Consider the following 25,296-nt stretch of genomic DNA (forward strand, 5'->3'; position numbering starts at 1 on the left):
GTGTTGGAAATGGTCTTCCACTTCTGCAGTCTCTGTGCTTGTCTACTGTGTATTTAGTTAGATTCGTTTGGTTTGTTTGCACTGGCAATTGGAATACCAGACAGCCCTTTGGATGACCAAGTGTCTGTTGCCTGCTGCTGGGAGCAGAGTGGTGAGTGCCTCTTCTGCAGCTGGGACAGGAAGTCAAAGAAGCCAGATGAGTTTTTTAGGTCTTTACAGAAATGAGGAAAAAAAAGTTTTTATGTACAACTCAGAGTTTCTTTTTGGTGCCACCTCTCACCCATTCAGAGAATTTGTCAAAACTATGATGTTTGATTTGGCAGTATTTATTTGAATTTTTAATTCTTTTATACTTATTAAAATACTTCTGATGTAGTGTTAGCTGGAAGGAATTGGTAAAATTTCATTACAGCTATTCTTATGAGATGACTGGGGAGAAAGAGTCAAAGAAACTAACATTACCTGTCTGTTTCAACACTCAGGTATTTTTAAGCTGACTCTTAAATTCTGTATATTTTTTTGAGAAAAAGGTTCAATTACCTCAGAGCATCTCTGCACATCAGTAGCTCAGTGTACAATATTTGCTATTGCAGAGTCAATCCTATAGTGGTGGGGAAGTTCAAAGTGCACTTACAACTGATGTGTAAATCTTTCATATGAATCTTTTGACTATTTAGATGGGACATCTAGATGAGAATAAACGAATAAACACATATAGCTACATATAGCAGAGCTTATTATGGTGTAGACATACAATACCTGTAAATACTTAGGCTACCACCACTGGCACAGAAGACTTTAAGGAGCCTGCTAGCAGACATTAGTGTAGATACCAGGTTCTCCTGGTTTAAGTCGCAGTTACAGAATTGTGTAGCTACCAGTGTTCTGTGCAAATGAATGTTATAATTTTGGGAAGCAGACTATGCTGCTTCTAAGTTGCAAATGGGCGAATCTGTTTTGAAAAAAGTTACTCTTTTTCTTATATTTAATAAACAGTGTCTGATACATAAAAAAGCATTGCATTTTGGGTTTTTTAATGAAATTTTTTTTGTTGTTTTTAAGTTGGGGTAAGAGGTATGCGAGAATGAAAATAAAAGGTAGTGGAAGTCAGTATGAAAATGAGGGCGTTTCAATTGCTTTATGTTTGTAAGTACAGGAAACTACCTCATCATTAGTAAAATAATAAAAAACAAAGGGGTGAGGAGGCCTGGCAAGTTTTTTGACATAAAGGAAATTTATGGAAATAATAAGCTTGATTTTGTATAATTTTAAGTCCTCTAATACTCGTTTTGAAGTCAGGCTTGAAAACAGCTGTGCCATCACAGGCCAAGACTGCCACCAGTGCAGGGCACAAAGCTCACACCAAAGTGTGAAGCAGGGGAAGCCTGGGGCCTGAGAGTTTGGGTCACTGCTGCTGGGGTTAGGGACCAATCCCAACAGCAGCACTTCCAGGTTTTTGGCACAATTTCTCTTGTTGCTGACAGCTTCTTTGAAGTTGTCCCTCAGTCTTGTAGGACGTCTCTTAGGCTGAGGATCTCAGGCCTGGTTTGGATATCTCAGATGTCAAAGTATTTGAATGCATCTGGTTGCACATTTGGGTAATGACCTTACAGAGAGCTCGAAATGTATTAACTACAAGCGTGTATTTAAAGCTGCAAAAAGATAAACCCAAACCCCCTTCAACCTGCTTGCATCTGTGTTTTTCTCTTTTTTGTACAGGTAGATAAGGCTGAAGCTAAGCAATGCCGCTATGTCTAGTGGTTGTTGAGTGTAGCATATGCTTTGAGGAAATTTTTTAGTCCAGCCAGTTAAATATTTCTAGCTCTGGAAGTAAGGCTTTAAGCTGTTGCATCTAACTTCTGAATATTTTTTAACTTGTGTGGGCAAGAATGTTTCATTTTTTTCTGGTTTACTACAGCAGCTTTTTTACTGTATAAATACCTTTAAAAAATACCTTTTTCTAGCAGTTACTTTTTTGGGAAGAGTGAAAAATTTTAAAAATGCATCAAGCTCACAGTTTAATGAATCAGTATATTTAAAGGGCTTTAGTATGAAAAACAGATATTAAGTTGTCTGTATTTGTTGTAAATAAAGGCTATTCAAATGAACTGGGATGGTGTTTGTTGTACAGCAGTTTTTGCCAGGAGTTGATGATTTGTCATTTGATGCATTAAGATAGATTTTGCAGAAGATTAACATTCTTTATGGCATTATTTTTCTTATTGTCAGAGTAGAACCCTGAAAATAGGTGTTATGCATGCATTTGATTGGCTGTGAGTTCAAAATGAATTCAACCTTGCACTGGGACAGAGAAAGCTGGAAAATTTTTGTGTACAACATCCAGTGATTTAATTACTTAATTACTTAAGTATGGCCTTTTGATGTTTGAAACTCTGACATGCACTGGGGTATTTTATATGGTAGGAACTGTCTTTAGAAACAGAGGAATTAACCATAGAAATCTCTCGTTGAAAATGAATGCTTTTGTTTCTGCCATGTAAAGTAGTTGTAGTCTCTGGAGTAGTTTTCTTCTTGCTTATATCCCCTTTGGATTTAAAGTGTTGTCATGTAATTTGTAGGCAAAAGAGCAATTTTTCTTCTGTGGAATACTTTTTTTTTGTACATTTGGTTCTAGATTGTGCAAGTCTCCCCAAGAGGAAAAAAAAAAAAAGATGGCTTGAAGAATGAGATGCAGCATGAGTTAAAGGATTTGACAACCTGTTGCATTAAGCTGGTTTTGGCAGGATTAGTCATATGGCATTTGATGACCAGACTTTTGATTAGTCATGGTGTTTCAGCAAAGTCTCTCTGAGAAGGACTTCAACATTGTACAGTGTGGGGAATTGACATTGGCTGGACACCAATTGCCCACCATCTATCACACCCATCTTCAGCAGGATGGAGGAGAGAGAAAGTAAGATGGAAAACATGTGAAGATCAAGATAAAGGCAGTTTAATAGGGTAAAGATCACATGCATGGAACCAAAGGAAAACAGAAGACTTTATTCTCTGCTTCCCATCAGCAGGTGATGTCCAGATACTTCCCAGGAAGCAGGACTTCAGTGCTCCTAGCAGTTGCTCTGGAAAACAAACATTCTCATGATAAATGCTCGGCCCCCACCACCCCTTTCTCTACCCTTTTTTAGGTTTTATTGCTGGGCAGATGCCACATGGTATGGAATATTCCTTTGGTCAGTTGAGCCAGCTGTCCTGGCTCTACCCCTCCCAAAATCTTGCCCCGCTCCAGCTGACAGGTAGAGGGGCTGAGACGTTTGAGAGGCAGCACAGATGCTGTGCCAGCGCTGCTCTGCAGTAGCCAAAGAGTGTTCATCAACACCTGGCTAGCTACTGATACAAAGCACAGCATTGTCAGGGCTGCTCTGGCAGATGGGCTCCATCTCAGCCAGACCCATAGGTGGCTTTGGACTGTGCAAACTTCCTGGCCATTAGGATCTCTGGAGTTATGACGTTGTTTCCCAAAGCATTATCCTAGAGAAACTGATGATTATGTATTGGACAGCATACTCTTTAGTAGGTTAAAAACTGTCTTGATGTCTGGGCCCAGAGAATGGTGGCGAATGCTGCTACTTCCAATTGGTGGCTGGTCACTAGTGGGGTACCTCAAGGCTCAGTATTGGGGCCAGTCCTGTTTGATGTCTTTAGTGATGATCTGGACCAGGGATCAGTCAGTGTGCAGATGACACCAAGCTGTGTGGAAGTTTTGATCTGCTGGAGGGTAGGAAGGCTTTGCAAAGGGATCTGGACAGGCTAGACTGATGGGCCAAGGCCAGTGGTATGAGGTCATATATATATAAAGGTGAAGTGCCAGGTGTTTACATGAGTGACAACAGCCCCCTGTAGTGCTACAGGCTTGGAAATGAGTGGCTGGAAAGCTACCTGGTAGAAAAGGACCTTGGGGTGCTGGTCAGCAGATGGCTGAACCTGAGCCAGTGTGTTCCCAGGTGGCCAAGAAGGCCAGTGACATCCTGGCCTGGGTCAGCAATGGTGCAGCCAGCAGGACCAGGGCAGTGACTGTCCCCCTGTACCTGGCATGGTGAGGCTGCACCTCAGACACTGGGCTCAGCTGTGGTACATTGAAATGATGTCCAGAGAAGGGCAACTAAGATGGGAGAGGGTCTGGAGCACAAGACTGCTGAGGGGCAGCTGAAGGAGCTGGGGGTGTTTAGCCTGGAAAAAAGGAGGCTCGGGGAAGATGTCATTGCTCCATAGTACTGCCTGAAAGAGGTTGTGGCCAGGTGCAGGGCAGCCTCTTACTCCAGGTAAGAGTGGTAGTGGGCAGGATGAGAGGAAATGACCTCAAGTTGCACCAGGGGAAGTTTAGACTGCTTATTAGGAAAAAATTCTTCAGATAAAAGGGTTGTCAAGCATTGGAACAGGTTGCCCAAGGAGGTGGTTGAATCACCATCCCTGAAGGTACTAAAAGATGCAAAAAAGTAAATGTTAAAAAAAAGACATTAAAAAGACTTAAAAGTGTAGATGTAATGCCTGGGGACATGGTTTAGTGGTGGCCTTGGCCACCACTATGTTAACAGCTGGAATGGATGGTCCTAAAGTTCTTTTCCAACCAAATTATTCTACAATAAGATGATTCTATATCCTAATTTTTGTAGTAAAGATTTAGCCAAGCTTACTTCATTTTTTTATACTGGAAATTTTCATGTTGAGTATCCCCTTTTTGAAGGGGCTTCTTTGCATTAAATTTGATTCTCACAACTTCCATTCATGCTCGCTTACATTAGGTGTTTTAATACATTAAAATTCACAAAGACAGGTAGATAATAAAAATAGAGTAATCAGAAGAAAATTTAAAAGACTGTTTCTTAATCTATTCTTAATCTGATTTAAAACAGACTGAAACAATTCTTTCAATGGATCAACTTTCACTTGTACTGGGCTTCTTTAGTGCAGTAGGATATTAGTGCAGTCTATTGTGGGAGAAGTTAAGTGACTTCAGATTGGAGGATATTACATTAAAATATGGGCAAGCAAATGAGTTCTCTTTGATTTTTATTTTTGTGGTAGTTTAACACTGGCTGGAAATTAAACTCCAAATAAACCAGTCCCCTTTCTCCTGCTCCTTCTGATAAGAGAGGGACAAAAGCAGAGAATATAGGTTCAGATAACAATTTTCTGGAAGCACAAAGCAATGAAATAAGAAATGCATGGTAGCAGAGGCAATATTAAGAACAAAAGTATGCAAAAGAGAAGGTACTTTACACACAGAAGATGTTCACCACCTCAACTAAGTTCTATGTGGCAGCCGGGACAAAGACAGGATTGTGGCCACTTCCTGCAGCTGGGTCTCCCTGTCCCTGAGCCCAAGCCAACAGAAAGCAATGACAGATAAATCCCCAAAGGGGAGACTGTGCACATCTCACCATGCCACCCCTTTGGATGCTGGACTGGATTCCCCACAGCAGCCATGGGTGCTGCTGCTTTGCCCACTCTGCCTGGCTCTGCTTGGCTCCCTTCAGCTCAGGCTGGCTCGGGTTGGCCCCAGCTGGGCTCAGGCTCGCCTCCAGCTCCTGGTTCCACACGGTGCTTCCAGCACCAGTGCCTCTTCTCTGCACATCTCAGAGGAACGGGTGGGGCATGGCATCCTGGCCGAGGATGGAGCCCACAGGGCAGAGCCTGACCACCTCTCTGCTGGAGAGAAGGAGGCCAAAGGGTGCACTTCCAGGGCTGTGTTCAGCTTTTCTTTCCCGTGAAACCAAGCCCTCCGTTGATGATGTGGTATGAAATAGCAATATAGCCAAGCCCACACCATGCTGAGCTCTGCTCCTTCTCTGCAGACAGGACAGATTCTTATATTTCAATATAAGCTCCTGCTACAAAATGAGACTGCCATTGCTTAACTTTAAAGTAGATCACTGCATAAAAGTCACTGCTTCTGTTTACTCTGTTGTCCAAAAAAGAACATTAGCTTCTGTTTTATAAATTGTCTTGAAGCTGTCAGTTTCATTTGTAAAGCTGTTCCTTCTGTGCTTAGCACCAGCAAGAGGCTAAAGAAAATCCACCTCTCTGTGTCTGCATTCAATACAGGAGAATCATGTTCAGCAAATATTTGAAGACCATTGTATATGGTGTGTGAAACCAGAAGTAGATCAATACTAAGCAAGCTGTTTCCTACAAAATATTTATACAAACAGAATTGAAGTGGATGTGGAATAATTTATTATTCATACAGAATCAGGGAGAATTTTCTGCCTACACAGTAATTCTGAGAACTGAATGCTGCAGTTGAATAAAGGATTTCAAAATTGTAAAGGGAATGGGAACCTTAAAATTATATTTTTCTCTGTAATGTATTGGGAAGTATAAAAATGCCCAACTCCAAATTATTATGTTACCACCTGAGAAAATGACATAGTAACTCATGATCAATAAACCTCCCTTTGCCACCAAGCTCCCTTGGCACTGGTAGGAGGCAACAGCTGGATTCTAAATGGTTTTTGCAAACTGGAAAACTAGAAAAGCCTAATTTCCCCTAATGGTCACTCTGGGCATGGGATTGTGCTGTAAAATTGTGGTTAGTGGGGATCTGAAGGGCTCTGCTGGTCCCTTCTTTTTCAAGTGGAAAAAGTCTTTCTCCTTCCCTGAAATTGTTTTAATTTTGGCACAAAACTTTTTTGACATGCCAAAATATAACATACTTGCAATGGTTAGTAATTGTTTTTTAAAGAATATTTTAGGGCTATAGTGAACCTGAATGCTTTAGTACAAATTAGTTTCCAGTAGTTGTGTCCCACCCAAAACTGGTTCCAGAACTTTGCTCTGGGAGTCTCTATTGCCTGTTGTACCACAATGTATACAACATTCAAGCTGTAAGAGAAGATAATACAGCTGTTTCATTAATTAGGTACCTTCTCTTGACTGTGTATGCAAAATAATTTTTAGCTATACACTCGATAAAGAAAGTTTAGGTAAAATGGATGTCTGAAGAACTGTCTTACTGTGAATGAAGTAAATATTGGTGCAGCAGATCTTTGTAATATCTTTTAGTTTGACTTGTTTAACTTGACTAATATATTTTTCATTCACCTTGGGTTTTTTTTCAGTTTTGCAAAACAATGCAGCATTCTGTCTCTGCCAGCAAGAAGTGTGTGTCTATTGCTTCATGAAATGGAAGCAGGTTGAGATCTCACAACAAACAGCTGCAACTATTTTAAAAATTATTTTAGATAACTGCAGATGAATTATTTAATATAGCATATACCTTTTTATAAATTAAAGTGAATGAACCAGTAAGTCTTATGTGCATCTTGTTCTATTTCTGTCTTTCCATCCTTTCAACCCCACACAAATCCTAATTCTCTCACTCCCCTTTCAAAATGCCCTTTGTTTCCTTCTCTCTCTCTGCACATCTGGTTGTCCTGCTCTTCCCCCTTCCCCCCTCCAGCTTGATAGTCTCATTTTTAAAGCTTTGTTCTGCAAAGTACATAATTAAGCAGTAAGACATGACAGGGCATGAATATCGTTGTATTAATTGAGGGGAGAGAGAGAGGGAAACCGAAAGAAAACTACAGAGAAACAATACCAGCTGGCACTCCATGGATGTATAATTTACAATTCATTTAGGAGAAAGCTCGTCCATGAGGTGGAATTTTCACTGGAAAGTGATGGCCAACCCCATGTACCAAATAGATGCTTCTCAGACAGGGGCTTTGCTTTGCACTTGGGGCAGCATGGTGGCTGCAGCTCCCTCTCCTTAGACCTGCTCTGATCTCTGCTGCTGGCCTTTTGTGACCGAGGGGGCTTTGCAGCCAAAAATCTATTAACTGATTCACAGAGATGGATGGCTCTTTTTGATGGCTGTTGCAGTGCAAGTGACATTTTTCTGCTGAGAAGTAGGTGTTAATAGTATCATTCCGTACTTAGCTAAAGTGACTGTAACATCTGTCCAGTGCGAGTAATTCTAACAGCTATTTTCACTTGAAAATGTGTGAAGAAAATACTAATGAATGGTTGGCAAGAGCCTGCAAATGTGAAGTCTCTACTGTCTATCTCTATGTCCAAGTGGCATACAGTAAACTTTATCTCTGAGGAAGAAGAAAGAGGCCAAATAAAAAGTCTTATCCATAAGAAAAGAGCAAGCTGGTAGCAATCACAGTGGGGAGAGCTGGGAGATGTAACTGTGTGCACAGAGCAACCAGCTCAATGTGCTAAAACTGGAACTGCTTTTTAATTTTATGTAAATTTTGTGATGTTTTAGTAATTTATACACACCAGAGTGGAAAAATGAAAGCTGTAGTGATGTGTGCATTTGGGCTGGGTCAGACTGAAGGCTTTAAAAGAAAAATTCAAAATTAATTCCAATTCAATCTCTTTCTGGACAAGGCCAGTTGTTTGTTTGGTTTTTTTTGGGTTTTTTTTGCATTACAAATGCAATCCTGAGTTAAGTGAATCTATAGAACATGCTTACAGATATTTGAAATAACAAGGCTTCTGCAGGTAGATGTAATTGGGAATTAAACATGTAGTTTAACTTTTTCAACTGTGTGCGTGAGTGAGCATAATGATACATCACTCTGCTAGCCTGTGATAGTACAAAGTGGTAAGGATCAGAGATGCACTTCATGACAACTAATAAAGTACAGAACATTTTGTCTGTTTTCTCAGACTTTCATTCCTCCCAGCTACTGACTGGCTTCCAGAAAAATGCCAAGGCATTGGTCAAGAGTGGTTCAAGAAACACAGAGAACTTATTCAAAAAATCACATGAAAAATTGCTTCCTCTTCTGTACATTTTGAAGTCTGATGTAAGACATGAAAATATTTAGGTGATCTTGGTTGTTTTCTTGGGGGCACCATCTTTCCATTAATAAAAGAAGTGGCAGGCAAATATGCAGCACTAAATGTAGTTTTTTTACACGAATGCTGTGCAGCATGTTTATACATATATGAATCTGCATCTTATATGAAAGTAATATATTTATATACAATTGGTAAAACGCTGGCCACTAGTTTTAATGATGAACAGCTTTTTCATTCAAGAAAGTAGTTTTTAATGTGTGGGGTTTTTCAAAACAAGTCTTGATACTGAGGCATCAGAACGACAGTAGGACCAAAATTCTTGTGGGCAGTTGTGTTGTTCAGAAGAGATTCCAGATAAAACATTCCAGATTCTTCTTAGCAATTATCCTAGGCCAGAATAGGAACTGGGACCCACTCTTGCTTTCATGCCTTTATTCCTGGCGACTGGAAAAGACAGCCTTGTTCTAATTTTGTCTTTAAAACAAACATAATTCTGTTAACTCCATTCATCCTGTAGACCACCTTACCTCGTACAGTGATTTTGATCTTCCAGAATTCCCTACATTGTAGTGATTTCTTTTTATTTTGCCTTCTTTCTTGGAGGGAGGGCCATACTTTCATCTTCCATGCCAAGGTCTGGCGGCTGCAGCTTGTGTGCTCTGAGGTGTATGTGCTTGCAGTTGATGCACTTGTTTTTGTTCCTTGTGAGCTGGGCTTCATTCCCTTTTTGGGTTTTCAGAGGCCAGCAATTGGCATCTGTGAGCAGTGACTGCTGAAGGTACTGAGAATTGAACACAGCTACACGTGGGCAGAACATGGTACTGCTTTGAAATGATATTAATTTTTACATTCTGTTTTATACTGGAGCACCTTTGAGAGGGTTGTCTTAGTCTCTTGGGAGAAATTCTGTCATGAAGATAAATGAATAAGTAGTAAAAACTCATTGAATGACCCTACAGTAAAAAAAAAAAAAAAAAAGAACTTAGGCTATTTCTTGTATTTTATTTTCCTGAAGATGTTGAAATGTGGGAAACAATGGGGAGGGAAAAAAATGTTTTTCACTACATTTTATGGTGTTTCTGCTGCCTAGATTCTGTCACTGTTGCTTTATGGAGTATCTTACTTCCACATTTGCATCCAAATTGAGCTAGACCCTTCTGAAACAAGGCAATTAAAAAAAATTAATACTTACTTTCTTCCCCCTGAGATTTAACTGGTGCCCAGAGCACCACCAGGGAATGGTTATTATGGATTTTGACTGAAACATCATGGAAGAAGAGTGGGAACAAGATGCATTCAGCTGGTTTTGTGACTTCTGATGCATGATGAAGTTGCAGAGCCCTGTGTACCAATCTGTCTTCCAATTAAATGTATTTAAACTTTGGGAGACTCTTGCTGCAGCTCTTATTTTTTTTAGAACCAATAATTCCAGTTCCCCCTTAAGACTCTGTTTTTCACCATATTAGGTGAGGATACCTTATTATCCTCACCTGAATAAAGGAGTGTCAGACATCCTCAGAGTCTGTGTGGCTGTAAGTAACCAAAAATCAAATTGTTAGACATTTGTCCTTCAACTTCGTCTTTCTTATGTCCTCCTTTCCTTCCAATGCTTTCCTGCATGGTAACAGATGATGTTTGATTTCTGTCATGTTTTCCATGTTTTGTCTCACCTCCTCAGAATTTCTATAAGAATTCAAAAGTTCTGCTTTATTTTCTCTTTATATTTTAAGTGTTGTATCCCAGGCTTCAGGCTTTGCAGCTTCTTCTTTACAGTGGAGTATTAAAATATCTTGTCTGTTTAATATAGACTTGGCTTGCATCAAGAAGGTTCCTGTCCAGATTTGCAAACAGAGAGTGATGGCTAGCTTGCCCTTGTCTTTGACTGCATGGTAAAAACCCACATTCTTATTCTGTTTTTGTTGTATCTTTGTTGCCATAAGAATAATTTCTCATTTGTTATATGGCAGTACTTTGGTTTTTCAGATGTTAATGGCAATGGAAGTTCTTTCTGCCCACTTTTTGTCCATGATTCATTTTATTCTATTTTTTATCTCATTATATTCATATATTTAGTGTGTTTTGTATATATATTTTTATTTGAGAACTTGATATTTATTGAAGTCCTAAGGTCAAGAAACCCATACACCAAATGTTTATGTTGGTAGCAAAATTGCTAGAATGGGTCATTGTGTTGCAGTATCCTTCAGTTTGTGGAAGATTTTGGTAAACAAGAAGGATTTCAGAGACCACTAGTAAAGAATGAAATATTACTGGAACTGCAAAAATCTGTGGCAAGCTATGGCAAATTTGATTGCATTGGGATGGATATGGAAGGACAATTGTTCAAAATAGTAATAAATATATAAATGTTTGAAGTTGGAAATAAAAAGAACTATAGAGTCAATGCAAATGCTACAGCTGAGAGAATTCTTACCTGTTTAGACAATCTGGATGAATAATGGTATTTTCCCAAATTATTGGGTTTGGAAGTGCCAGTGCAGCATTAACCCAAGTTAATGGGCAGCTGTTGCACAGTGGATCTATTTCTGGGACTGCCAAGTCTGCCTCAAACTTCAATGTGATGCCTTGCAACAGGAAAATAGATTGTGGGAATGCCATATAGAGTTGTGGCAGAAAGCCTGATTCAGATAAGAAACACAGCCCATAGAAGTATGAATTGGAGAAAGAAAATGTGGGTAGAACACAACCTTGTCCTTTGTAAATAGAAGTAGGCTTCGAGTGAAAACTAGAAAAGATTTAGAGTTCTTGATTATTTTCTACTGAAAAATCAGCTTTCTTCTCATAAGAGCAGAATAATTTAGAAAAGCTGGTGCAGCCAGTTTTCATTAAAAAAGGATTTGGCTGGAATTGTTTTATTTTGTATTTGTGTGTGTGTGTGTTTTGGGGTGGGGGCATGTTGACTGAGGTTGTCTGTGGTGTGGCTGCTTTTCCCAATCACCAAGGAAAATTAGTGGAGTTTCAGAGTCAGTTTTCTAATGGTACTGTGGAGTATTAGCTATTTTTAAAAAGTTTAAAAATCAGTTGAGATGGACAATTGTCAGAAACTGTTTCAATTTAGGCAGTTCTTCCCTGAGAAAATCTTGCTTTCCAAGGTGTTTAAGGATGAATGTAGATGCTTTCCAACCAGTGGAAGAAACTGAAAGTCTTGCAAGTCTCTAAAGCTGTAAACTATTCCCAGTGCACATAACTTCACAGTGATATAGTGGGCAAAAATTTATGCTTGATCTCAGCTGGTTGTCTGTGCCCTGGAGCATGAAGGCTGAGGTTCTTGCAATTTTTAGTCTAGTTACAGAGGCTATTAATCATTATGTTCAATCCATTCTTGGATACTGCTAAGCTCTTTGTTCAATGTGTTCTGAGCTATTGAACCTCACAGGTCAATTACACAGTGTTTATAAAACTAATTCTAGATTTTGACCAGCAATGCAAACATAACCCTCCTTGGGACCAGCTATTGCTTTTAAGTCAACTGTTGTTTTCTCTGTTACATTGGTGAGTGGGAAAAACCCATCAAACGGATAAAATATTCAGGTTTCCTACAGAGGGAAAGGCAGCTAAGTGCAGATAAGCTATGGAAATTTCTGTCACCCTGTCTTTGTTTCTGTTCAGGTTTCTCAATGGTAATTTTGGGGTTAGTGTTAATCCTTAACAGTCTGTTGACCTCCCATGTCTCAATGAGCAGTTTACTTCAGTGGATGGGTATCTGCCACTGTTACAGTGCTGGGATTTTATTCCCTCCATCTGGAGTAGAGTGATGCTCAGCATTTTTAGGCAGTGTGAAACTTCATTCTTCACTCCCCAAAAAATATGCCCAGATAGAGACCTGGGACGTGATTCCCTCTGTTTTTTTTCTTTCTTTATTTTTCTTCAATCACTAATAATTTCATTAGTCTGATACTGGTGATGTACTTAAAAAAAAAACCCCAAAACAAAAAAAAAAACCAACAAAAAAACCACAAAACCCCAAAACTAAGACAACAAAAAAACCCAAACAAACAAACAAAAATTCAAAACAAAACAAAAAACCCCCATAACCAACCCCAATCCAAAACAAAATGGCAAAATATACAATGAAAATAACTGAGCCCCAGTATTTTGTTATATATTCTGTAAATTTCAGAAAACTATAGTTACTGTTACGATAGCTGTCAATTTGTAAGAGGTTATCAGCTTCCCAGACAATTTTGTGGGCTTGGGAGAACACCATCTGGAGGAGAAACGGAGCATATCCAATGACTGCAGAGGAGAATCATCACCAGTATCATACTCAATTAATGCAAATGTTCAGCTGCTGAATTGCTGCACAAAAAGCTGACACAACAACACCTTGATTTTTTCCTTGGGGAAAATTCTAATAAAAAATTGACCAGTTCAGGGAATGAAAATTACCTGTAATTAGGAGCATAGGCCAAAAGTTACATGTTTTTTTCTCTTTTCGGAAGTGTGGTAGCTGGCTCATTTGTGTGCTATGAAATGAAAACTTTCTCAGTTGTGTAACATGCATTTCATTATGAATTGAATAGGCTAGGGATTTTTCTTCCAAAATTAAAGGTGTTTCTTTTAGGACATATTTTTCCAGCTTGTACAGGCAAATATTACATTCCTTCTTTTGAAATGCTAAGTGTTGAGCATCTCTGAATCAGTACTTCCACATGTGGGAAGGGACCTTCCCTTTCTCCTGCATTCATTTCCCCTGACTGGCCTCTGCAGTGAGGCTGTCTGGGAGCTGGCCAGTTTCTGTTCATTATGCAGAAAAGATACCAGACTCACAAAGACTTTCATTTGTAGATACTGAAACCTTTTACAAAGCAAAATAAAAAGTTATGTATCCCATTTTAACCAAACAGGGATTATTAGAGCTGCTTTGTGATTTTCTAAGCAAGACAAATGTATACATTCAAGTAACTAAGAAATTTGGGGATTTTTTTCCTGTTAGATTCCAAATCTCATTTGGAAATCTTTCAAATGTGAGTAAATGAATTGGACTGAGAAGTCCAGTTAACATCACCATCTTACTCAATACAGTGCCCTTTCAGCTTCCAGTGAGTTACCAGAAACACTGTACTGCAGGGATGGTCTACTGATGCAGCAGTAGAAAGAAATCTATGGAACTGTATGATAATTCAGGTCAAGAAGGACCTGAGGAAATCTCTTGTACAACCACTCTCTTAAAGCATGATCAGCTATGAAATTAGACTAGATTACTCAGAGATTTTTCTAGTTGATCTTGAAAGCCTCCAAAGACGGAGACTGCACAATCTCTCTGGATAACCTGTTCCAAACCTTGGCTGTCAATAGGAAAAGTTTCTCCTTATGTCCTCTCTTTCATAAAGAAGTTTATGCTTGTTGTTCCTTTTCCTCCCACTATACATTATCATAAAGGCCTCATATGTCTTCTCATAGTCTCCTTGTAGGGGAGCTGCTGTTAGATTCAACTGAAAATGTCTCTTCTCCATCCTAAGCAAACCTTGGACCATCATACCCCCTTCACAGGACAAGCTCTGTAGCCCCCAGCCTAGGGTGCTCTCCATTGAACTTTTGTTGGGTTTGTCAGTGCCTGGTACTGAAGGGCTCCAGACTGGGATCAGTAACATAGATGTGATCTGATGGGTGCTGAGCAGAGGTTCTGGGTCACTTCCCTGGCTCCTGTTCCAGCTACTGACTCCCACTGTTTCTGTGGGCATGGGGCTCTTGTGGAGCCTCAGTCTGCCACCCTCCTCAAGGCTGTGTCTGCAGATCTGGCCCATGCACTCATACATAGTGCTGGAAGGAGGGGACAGTGTTTGGGACATCTTTACTCCCAGATGCTGAACTTTTGTATGTTCTTGTTGAACTGCATGTCCAGAAATCCAGTCAAGATTTATAACAACCTTGTTATTCAGGCAAGATTTACCCCGGCTGAATCTATGCTATCTGTTGCCAGTTACTACCCCATTTTTGTTCCTGGAAATGTGCTCCAAGAGGATTTGCTTAATGATTTTTCCAAGAACCTAAGTGATTAGTTTGTAGTTCCTTGATTGTCCTTTTGGCCTTTTTCTGAAGAAGGGTACAACAATCTTTGGTCATCAGGGACCTTTTGCAGTCTCCATTTCTAAGCAATTTCATGTCACACAAAAGCTACTTCAGGAGCAGGTCAGTGCTTAGTTGTCTACTTTGCAACCCTGAATTCTTACTTCAGGTAGTCTAGAAATACTTGAAATAGAAAAAAATATCCTTTCACTATTTCTTCTAGAAATTAAAATATTTTTAGTTTCTTTTAGGTGTGATTCTTTTCCCCCTGATGCTCTGTTCCTGACAGAAAATGAAGTTTACATTTGTTATGGTGTTTTCAAGTACAGTGAAGGTATTTCCACATTTGTAACGCAATTGATAATCTGCTTATGCATCTAACCACATTGTTCCCTAGAAACTTCCAAAATTGTTTTGCAGGATGCCTCAGTCTTTTTTCTATAGCCAGAATTTGTCAGAGGTGCTGTGGTTGCTGTGAACTGTTTAGATGAGGATGCCAAGTGCTAATGCAGGATCACAGTACTAAGGGAAATTGTAGGGTTCAATGTTTGACAGCATTCTCTGTTCTTGTCCTTGGAGGGGAGGTTGGCTAAGATTCGGGAAAAATGGTGCTGACTATTTTTAGTGCGGAGAACTGTTATGTAAATGCCTGATATCAAAGTTGTATGTGCCTTTGAAAATGATTGTGTGTGCTGGATTTTTTTCCTCACTGTCTAATCTTTCTAGCATCACCTGGATCTTCAGCACCAGTAGCTGGTGTTCTGACAGAGCTTATTGCAGAGTATGAATCAGAGCCCTTAATGTTTTGTTTCTCTAAAAGAGCAACCGAGATAACATCTGTGTCTGCCCAGCTGTTTTTTTGACTCCAAGCATTACTCATTTGGCTGAACACTTGCTTCACTGACCCTGTTACTCTTAGTAGACTCTGGGGCAGGATTCTGGAATGCCTGAGCAAATATTTTTGAAGATGTTAATCTCTGTTTTGACTAATATGAGCAGTGGCCTTCAGGTATTCCACAAAAGGCTCTTTGAGTATTGCACAAAAGCTGAAAGGTTGGCATTTTAGGTGGGGTCTGTGCAAGACGCAGAGTTTTATCATTACACAAACCATCCCCAAGTCTGCTTTGTCTGGGAAGGGTAAAAGTCACCATTTGCCTGTGATTCAGCTGCACTGATGATGCAGTGAGCCTCGTGGTGGTGGAGCAGAGGAGCAGCCCTGCCCAAGGAGGTGTGGGCTGGCTCCATGCCTGCTGCTGCCCCGGCCTGCCCTTGGGTGCCTCATGCTCAGAACCACCTGTTCATGCCTCTGCTATGGAGCACTAATAGTTATGTACGTGTAGAATAAAATAAAAATAAGAAACCTAGAATGTCTTTCTCTTGCAATTAGCTAAATTGTGCTATTTCAGATTTATCAGCAAGTGAAGTGGTGTGATGTGACTTCAACAACAGTGTGGTCACTATTCTGAGAAGCAGATGTGTCACCATAAATGATACTTGCAAGTGCAGGCTGTTAAATATGTAGCCTTATCTTTACGCAGCCCTATTTTGTGGTGTGTACACAATGTGCAATACAGGGATGTGTATAGAGGGCCTTATATACAGATAGTAAGCAAATAATACATTATATTCATGACTTCTTTTCCTGTGCTAACTTAGAGAGTAAGAAAATTATTGTAGACCATTCAGTGATACTGATTTCCACTGGGATAAATGATGTATTATAGGAGTGCAACTGGAAATTAGGTGATTGAGTAAGTTTTATATTGGACACTCTTAAAATACTGCCTGCTGTGGGATTGATGCAAAAATGAAAGTTGTTTCATAACAATATATCATACAAGAACTATTTCAAGAAAGGTCGGTGGAGCAAATTGGGGAAATTTAGAAGAAAAGTATATTTTTTCCTATTGCATAAAAATATTTTAGGTTGTATATTTAGACAAATGTTTTGCCTTGTGGGTGGTATTTTATTTGTCAAAATTTATTTTGCAAGTGGCTGACTTCTTTAAGGCTATGTGTCAGTAAAAAGGATATTTTTCTTCTTCAGGTCTCTGTTAGATGATAGAAACTACAAAAGTGTTTAGAATGCCTTTTGTTGAAGTGTTTGCAGTGTGTCATACTCAGCTTTTACTACCAGGGAATAAAGTGTTAATTTTGATGTGTGAATGTGGAAAACCTCTGGGCCTTTAATATGAGCAGTTTCTTTTGCTGTCTGTGTTTTGTGGCCACAGTGACTTTCTGGCTTGTTTTCATGCAGGTTAAAACCTCTTTGTATCCACAGCAAGGCCCTTCTGCTTGCTGAGTCCACTTAAAACAAATTTCTTAAGGCTTCAGAGTATATCAACTTGTTCATTTATGAATGATTTAAATATATTAATGAAGAAAAGAAACTTAATGTTCATTGTTTTCCCTTTCTCTTACTCAGAAAAAATAATGGAAAAACAGGTGTCTACATTTTCTGATCTAAAGGTGAAATTTCCTTATGTGAGAGGGTTCTGTGGCAGCTGATGGTGTTTTCCCTACAGTCTGCAGGCCTTAAACTCAGGCTGGCTTTTGTCTAATGGCTGATAATGTCACCTTTATGTGAGTTAGGCCGTTTTGAAGTCTTTTAAGTCTTGCAGATAAAGAGGGTTCATACATATGGTGCTGAGCTTTGATTTCTCTGATACAACACTGCAGCATCTTTCTTCAAGTGAAACAAGGAAATTGGCATTGGGTGTGTTTTAGGATAAAACCTTTTTATTCCTGCTTTACTTTAATCCTCAAAGTCTTAGCTTCAGAGGTCTACAGAACCTGATTGCATCCGTCTATCAGTTCTCTCCTTGCCAAGAGTGTTACCTTCCTTTTCAAAATGTATTTCTTTTTAAAAATTATTTTTAGCATTTTTACCTTCACTGCTTTTGTCCCTTGAGCTTTCCTTTAATAAACAGCTGCTAAAATTGCTTCATCCCTTTTGAATGTATCCTACTTTTTTGCTAGTTTCATTGCCATCTGTTTCCCCATATTACAGACTAGTGCAAAATGTTCTTGTCACATGTCAGTCCATTTAAATAAATAAGGGTTCCCAGTTTGTTATGGTTTTCCTATGGCATGCCCTATCAAGTGGTGGGTCTCAATAATATGCTTTTGAGCAGGAGACTACACAAGTGACTTGAATCAGTGACTTGGAAGGTGAGTATTGGAGGTCTTAGAAAATTTCCTGTCTGCTCTGTGCACAGGCACGCACTGATCCACAGGGATCAACCTGATCCACAGGGATCAACCTGATCCACTGGGATGCCAGCCATTTGAGTGGGTAAAAGGCAAGCAGAGGGTTTGCCTGTGCCAGCTGTGCATCAGGGAAGCAGCTGGAGTGCTGCCGGGGAGCAGTTGGCAGCGCTGGGCAGGACAGAGGGGCTTCAGAGCCAGACAGGAGTGTAAACACTTGTCTAGCTGCAGTGGTTAGGGGAAGTGTTTCTGTACTTCCATTATTAACTGATTATGAAAAATGGAGCTAGTGTTTAACAGTAAGCTCTGATATGACTAATGCAGAATGTAGCTTATTTGGGACCACAGTGAAATCAGTGGAGCAGTATAAGTTTTTCTCTATATTTTTGGCGGCATCAAATCGTACCATGGAAAAGTATTTTATGTACTTATACAACTGAACTGATTTAGCATGATGCAAACAGGATGGTAAAAAAGCATTTTAAAGATAAGTTGTTTTAAAAAGGTCTAAATTTTACATTTTTTAAAGTTATGATAACCTTTAAAGCACTATGATTCAAAATAGTTTTGAATGGGGGAAAAAAAAACAGCATAAGAGTAATTCTTACCCGATCCAAATAAATTTGCTTAAGTTTCAAGCTAGACTGCTAACCTCTTGAATGCTGAATCAGTTTTTGACAATAATAGTTATCTCTGCAGAATTAAAATTTTCAACAAATGGGGTTTTTAAATTCTGTAACTAGTTCATTCAGAAACTGGAAGCTAGCTGGTAGCTGAAAATCAGGATGCTTTGTTCTCATCTTCAGAGTATCTCTGAATATGAGCCTGGAGCAATGATGTGTACCAGTTTTTCAGTCACCAAAAAGTAACAATGAGGAGCTTTTCAGATTTATAATAACTGCAGACAATAAAAGATGAACTTGTTAAAAGATGAAATTTAATTTTGTGGGTTTTCCTGTCTACTACTTAAAATGTTTTATTTACTCAAACATCTTAAAACATGGTATCAATCAATTTTAGTTCCAGTTTCCTTCTACATGCTGCTTAAGATAAATTATATGGAAATAATTTCTATTTATTAGACCTCAATTACTTGGTTTTTAATAGTAAAACATAAATTGAAAATATGTCATATATATGTCATAATACATATGTCATTGTCGAAGCTCATCATTGTGTTTTCTTGCTTTAAAGAAAATGCAAACTTAACACTTCCAGTTAGTCAAAACCAGCTTTTATTACCAACTGATACTGTATAGCCATTTAAGGGCAATCCTTTGGCACAAACTTACTAGAAGTTCTAAAATTAGTTTTTATACTTGATTAAAAGGGATGATTATAGTTCATATTCTATAGAAATAAGGACAAACTTCTGTATTTGCCAATAGTTTTTATTCTTGAAGGTAAAAAGTCCTACATAGAGACTGTGGGCTTAAGTCTTCAATCTAACAATATTCTGCAAAGAAAGGTCTAGTTGAGGATTCATGGCACATCAAAGAAGCCAACAGCTGATGGGTCTGAGAACAGGTCACCAAATTTGCATTTAGAGGTAATTTTCTTCTTATAGCACAAAGTAAAGAAAATGCTTTAAATTATATTCATTCAATGCTGCCATTTCTCAACAAGATCATGTACTTACTGCCAAATATTTTCCCATGATGACCTTTTCTGCTTCTTATGTAACCGTGTCTGATCTATGTTTCTGTTTGTGTAAAAACAAGAAACCCTACATGAATAAAAGCAATATAAAAAAAAGAAAACACAGCCCTCTCCTCCCTAAGAACTGTCTACCATGCAGGTTATATAAAATGTACTCTGATAACTAAAGTCATGACTTTTACAGTTGTGAGGGAGGTGAAACAAAGCCTGGAGTCATATGCATTGGCTTTCCTATTTGTCTTCTGAAACCTCATTACATTTTGCAAATTTATGGCCTGTATTAATGCTGATCCACTAATGCTAATTCTTGGGAGCTCAATGAAATGCATTTCTGCTGATTTCTGACTGTCATTAGTAACCATGAAAATGTTACTTCTATCTGGATTTGTCAGTGCCTTTCTTTGGTGCCTTTTCCTGCAGTTACTACTCATGAAGGTTAAGCTAAATTTTTGGTGACTTTAAATCAGGCAATGTTCATGTTCTACTGAAAATTTTGGGACAAAGGGCAGTGTTAGTTCTGAGAGCAGATAGAAAAAGGGTTTTTTCATAATATGTTTCACATGAAATATGATAGAAGAATTAAGATTGAAATGATTTAAATTTAACTGAATGTTGGATGTAGGTTTATAATGCTTAAGCCTGGGAGACAGTACTTGAGAACTGCCTACTCTAAAACTGCTTCAGAAGCATTTTGGTATCATGCATGTAAAATGTGCTCAAGCGCTTGTGGAGCAATGCTGGTTGGGTCAGTGGGGGCAGGTGACACGCAGTGTCAGGTGGTGTGGAACCAGGGCAGCGTGAGCCTCTGAGCTGGCTGGGGTGTGGTGCTCTGCAACTGTCCGTGTGTCTGAGTCTGTAGGTCTGTCCATTTAGGGATGCACTTGAGTAGGGATTCAGGTAGTTCAGAAACTGAGTTAAATTTAAGAAGATGCTTTCTGTATTTTTGTTCTATATCGCAACATGAAATTTTCTGGTACAAATTTTTAAAAAATCCACTATATGAAATGTGTTTTAAAAATGCCTACAAGGAGCCAAGACATTATGGAGATGAAGCACTGCTGACTGACCTTGCACTATGTGCAATGTCCACGCATTTCCATAATGGCATTACTTTTCCCATTAAGTTGAGTCAATTACAGCAGGTTTTGTTTGAAGTGTTTGCTGTAGTTGTGGCATGAGTGAATTCTATGGATTTTAAAATATTGCTAGTGTTCTGTAGTCATGGCTGCTTTGCAATCAATTGCAGTTCAGCACTTACTAAGAAACATAATTTCTTATTTAGAGGGAATGTTATGATAGAAGCATATCTTAATAGATTGCAGTGAGTGAAGGCAATGTTTTTGGAAGGGAGAAGGGAAAGGAGGTAGTAAAGAAGACATGTTTATGGTATAGTGCACAATGCCTCAGATCTAATTTTATTCCGTGTCTTTAATACTAATTTTTGATGCTGGTGTTAAGCCAAAGTAATAGTTTAATAGCAAACCTTAAAACCCTAAGGTTGTTCTATTGAGTGGAAGACATTAATGTGACATCGAAGGAAATCTTCTCATTGGAATTTGATAGCAGTATAAAATTTGTATGAAAGGCAAGGTCTAAATGAGTCCATTAGATTTCACAGTACTTTTAACCTCGGAACCAACCTGTATTCAAATACTGTTTCTTCTGTCAGAGAAAGTGCTGCAATGCTTTTAGCAAGTTATTAAACATCTGAGCCTTAATTTTCCATCTGACAGAGAAAGAAATTAATATTTTTCTCAGTGGATTTTGAAGATAGATTTCTTAGCACATCTTGAAGATATTCAGATGTTAGGATATTAGGGAGGATGGCCTTGAAAATACAAGATGAAGTCAGACAAAAGCTATTCAGTATTGCTTGCATTCCTTTGCTCCCATAGCACAATGAAGTTTTATCCTTTCTATGTGTTTTTTGGATTCATGCTGTTTTTTTAGCCTTTTGGTCCAAAACAATGAAATCAATTTTTGCCAAGACTAAGTTTGGCACCTTTTTGTGAAAGAGCACTTTATTTCTGATATTTTAAGTATAAAGGCTTTCATCAGACAGTCTAAGGAAAAGCCCTTTTTCTACTGCTTGGTTTTGCTCTAAAGATACTTTACTATTGTAAAACGACATATTACACTGCAGATTAACAGGTAACAGTGCACCACCCTACGTTTTCCCTAGCTGTAATAGTTTACTTTAAGAAAAATGGGAGTAGTCAAAATTTTTTATCTTATTAATATGTTAGTTGGACTTATGCCAAATTTACATTAACATCTGGGTTAGTTCAGAAAGGATTTGCATGAATTAAAGTATTCCAGTTATACTTAACATGTTATTCGGGGAATGCATGTAGCACTTTAGACATAGACTCTTATGTGTTTGTTTTGAGGGTTTTTGGGTAGTTTTTTGAGGGTTGGCTTTATTTTGTGGTGGTCTTTGTTTTCACACTATGTGTGTATTAATGGTCCTGTTTCATGTATCTTCAAGGATTCACCTTTGCTAAAGGAAGACCTGGGTTTGTGGGTTTTAACTTTGTTTGTATAATAATGTGGGGTTTTTTATTGTCTGGTTTTGACTTGTATTTTTAGAAATCTCCTCTTAGGTGTTTTGTTCTAGTACTAATATACAGGCTTCCTAGTGCACTGTATGGAAATATGTATTGGTATTCATTATTTTGGTTATTTATTCATTTTAATTGGTATTTTTATTACTTCAACTTCAGATTTTGGTTCAAGAACATCTGTTTGATAAGGGCAGGCTTAATGTTGTTTATATTACCTGGGTTTGAAATGAAAAACAGCAATTAAAAAATGTAAATTAATATTTCTTGAAAGTGACCTCTGGGATGCACTTGATCTGTGTGGTTTGCTATTGTTTATGCCATATTATGCAGTTTAATATTCAATGATAGCTTGCCCCCTGCCCTCTCAGAAGTTGAGCTTTACGGGAATGCAGTTGGCAGAACCAGAAGAGAGGCTAAAATATTAATTTAGCACAAACAAATCCCAAGTCCAAACCCCTTGAATTTTGAGATCCTATAAAACAACATACCACCTTGGAAACTTGTATTTCCCAGGCTGGTACATGCTCTTGTGTTCTAACTAAACTCCCCCTGTCTTGTGAAAGAGCATTTCTTCTTCATCTCCATTGAAATGGCTTGGGAAGTGGCAGTGCTCTGGCCTGGCATGATCCTGGGAATGATGCGTCTGCAGAGAGTGTTCCATTTGTTTAGTGATAAGGCATCTGCTACTAGCAGGGAAGAACAAGGATAAGAAAAGGATAGCCTAATTATTCCAGTATAGGACAGGAATTTTTCAGACCTCTGTAAATACTACTGGCAGCTTTGCTGGCAATCATATTAATAAGTAGTCCTCAGTGAGCCAATATTATTAAGCTGTACTTTTAAAAGATAGATTTAAATTGCTTGACCCCTAATTGCCAGCTGTTATTTAAAAATACATGGTCAAGAAGGCCTATCAAAAAATTGAGTCATTTTAGGTTCAGTGCTTGTTTGAAGCAGAAATAGCCCAGCCTAAAAACGAGTATAAACTTTTGAGGATGAGATGGAGGGCACCCTTATGCTGGAAAAATTCCAAATTATTCTGCTTGCCTTCTCTCTATATTCATGGAGTGCAGGTGCTTCCCAGAGTCCATGTTGAGGCAAACAGAACTATTTTCCTGACTTGGCAGCACATGCATTCTGTAAGCCACACTGTTTGCAGCATCACTTTGCAGATGCTAATTTTCAGGAAAGTTAAGGAGGTGTAGGAATGATTAGTAATTTTAGAAATTACACATCCTAATTTTCTCAAACACTTAAAGTTTGGAAAAGGCTAGACTTATTGCCACAATTTTTCTTCTGCTTTTGTCATTTTACCCAGCTTTTCCTGAAATTGGCATGCTGAAAATACTCTTAATTAATGCATATTGGAGACTTGTTAAAGCATGACTGAAATTTTCTAGGATTTCCTATAGTAAAAGCACAATGCAATTCCTTAATGGACCTGTACTAACCTACCTGTGCATGTGCTGAAGCACAAAAAGGAGCTTCTATCTGGAAAGGGGTAGAGTCAGACTGTCCTGGACATATCCCCTGAGGATTCAGGCTATAACCTGAGGCGCCTGGAGACTGTAAGGGCAAGGATGCTGGTTTTCCCCTGAATATATACAGTGCATCTAATATATGAAACATAGAATATGAAATATCCTCCAAGAGAAAGGAACCTAATAAGAAATTTGGAGGATTCAAGAAGATATTAGAAGAGCACATTGGTGTGTATGGGTATGTGTGGAGGGTGAAAGCATGAGTGGATATGGAGGGCTAGAAGCAAAGGCAGGATTAGAAGCAAGTTTTAGGGAGATGGACAGGAGTCCAGGACTCTGGGAGAAGACAATCTCTAATATTTGGAGGTCCTTTAGGGATTTCAGATCTCTCTGTGGAGTTCTTAGTCTCCCTGTTCTGTTTCAGCAAATAGATGTGAAACTCACAGGCATGCAGAACTTGACACAACTGATTTTGGAATGGAAGCTGTTACTGCTGTTGCTTTTTAAACTTAATTACAGAAGCCTGTGATCTAGTCCTCCTGTTAATAATATAGGTGAGAGAGATCTATATCATTAGGTATTTTAGAGTAAGAAATAATGTTACATACAATAGATTGCAACCACAATGGCACCTTTAGCTCTGAAGCTCTTTCTTGCATTCATTTTAATGGGGTTTCAGTGTTGCTATTCCCGACTAATTGTGAGTCTTATTCTCAAATGTTTAGAATTTGTCATATGGGACAATCTTAGCATTTCATAAGTAACTGAGAGATAAAATCAATGTGTGTACTGAAGACCTACAGAAAATTTAATCAGGAGTGTTGACTATATAATGTAAACTACAAGTTTTTGGGGTTTTTTGACCAAGTAGGGCAACAAGACCCAAGGGGCCTCAACACATGGATTGGTTCTGTGCTGCTGGTACTAACCTTCAGAGAAATTGGGAAAGGTAGTGTCCCCCTTCCCAGACTTGTGAAAACTGTGATAAAACCAATTAGCCATCTGTGCATGTATTGTAATTGGTGGTTAGTGCTGTCATGGGTGGTTAAAGAACAACCAGCCTTTTGTATGTTTATCTCTCAAAATGCTGGTTGCACACAGGTTAATGAGACTCCCCAGGAATATAAACACCCCTAGTATAAGTGTAGAGCATAAGAAGTGTATTTTTATTGCAACATTTCAAATAGAAACTGTTTATTTTGGAAGTGTCAGATCTGTGTTTGGCATATAAAATGCAAAGGCAGCCGTAAGACATTTTAAAGAGATCCTTTCTTGGGTTTTTTATACCACTGTGGCTTCTAGAGGAATCTTTGTTTGAATTCTTCTTGCCTAAATTTTTGTTGCTGTAGTAATTGTTTCTGCTAGTACTGTCTTTTTACTTTTTAAAGTATTTCCACAACCTTTTCTGAGGATAGACAGATATTCTATTAGACTCTATTAGAGTATAAGCGCTCATTGTAAGTTCTAAAAGCATTTAAGGATATTTTTCAGTAATTTTTGTTTAAAATTTTGTCAGACAGCAGCCATAATTTTATGCTGGAGTACCTTATGCATAAAGGCTCTCCCACTTCTTTTGGGAA

General features: G+C 38.6%; 1 protein-coding gene and 1 pseudogene across 2 annotated transcripts in view; both read left to right on the top strand.

Annotated features, from left to right (window-relative positions):
* The window catches only part of CDK14 (cyclin dependent kinase 14), a 341,412-nt gene that overhangs the window by 30,404 nt on the left and 285,712 nt on the right, over positions 1–25,296 (top strand). The window lies entirely within an intron of this gene.
* The window catches only part of LOC135286092 (pre-mRNA-processing factor 6-like), a 29,600-nt pseudogene continuing 8,236 nt past the window's right edge, over positions 3,933–25,296 (top strand).

This window comes from Passer domesticus, chromosome 1 (genome assembly GCF_036417665.1).
Source record: "Passer domesticus isolate bPasDom1 chromosome 1, bPasDom1.hap1, whole genome shotgun sequence".
Lineage (NCBI taxonomy): Eukaryota > Metazoa > Chordata > Aves > Passeriformes > Passeridae > Passer > Passer domesticus.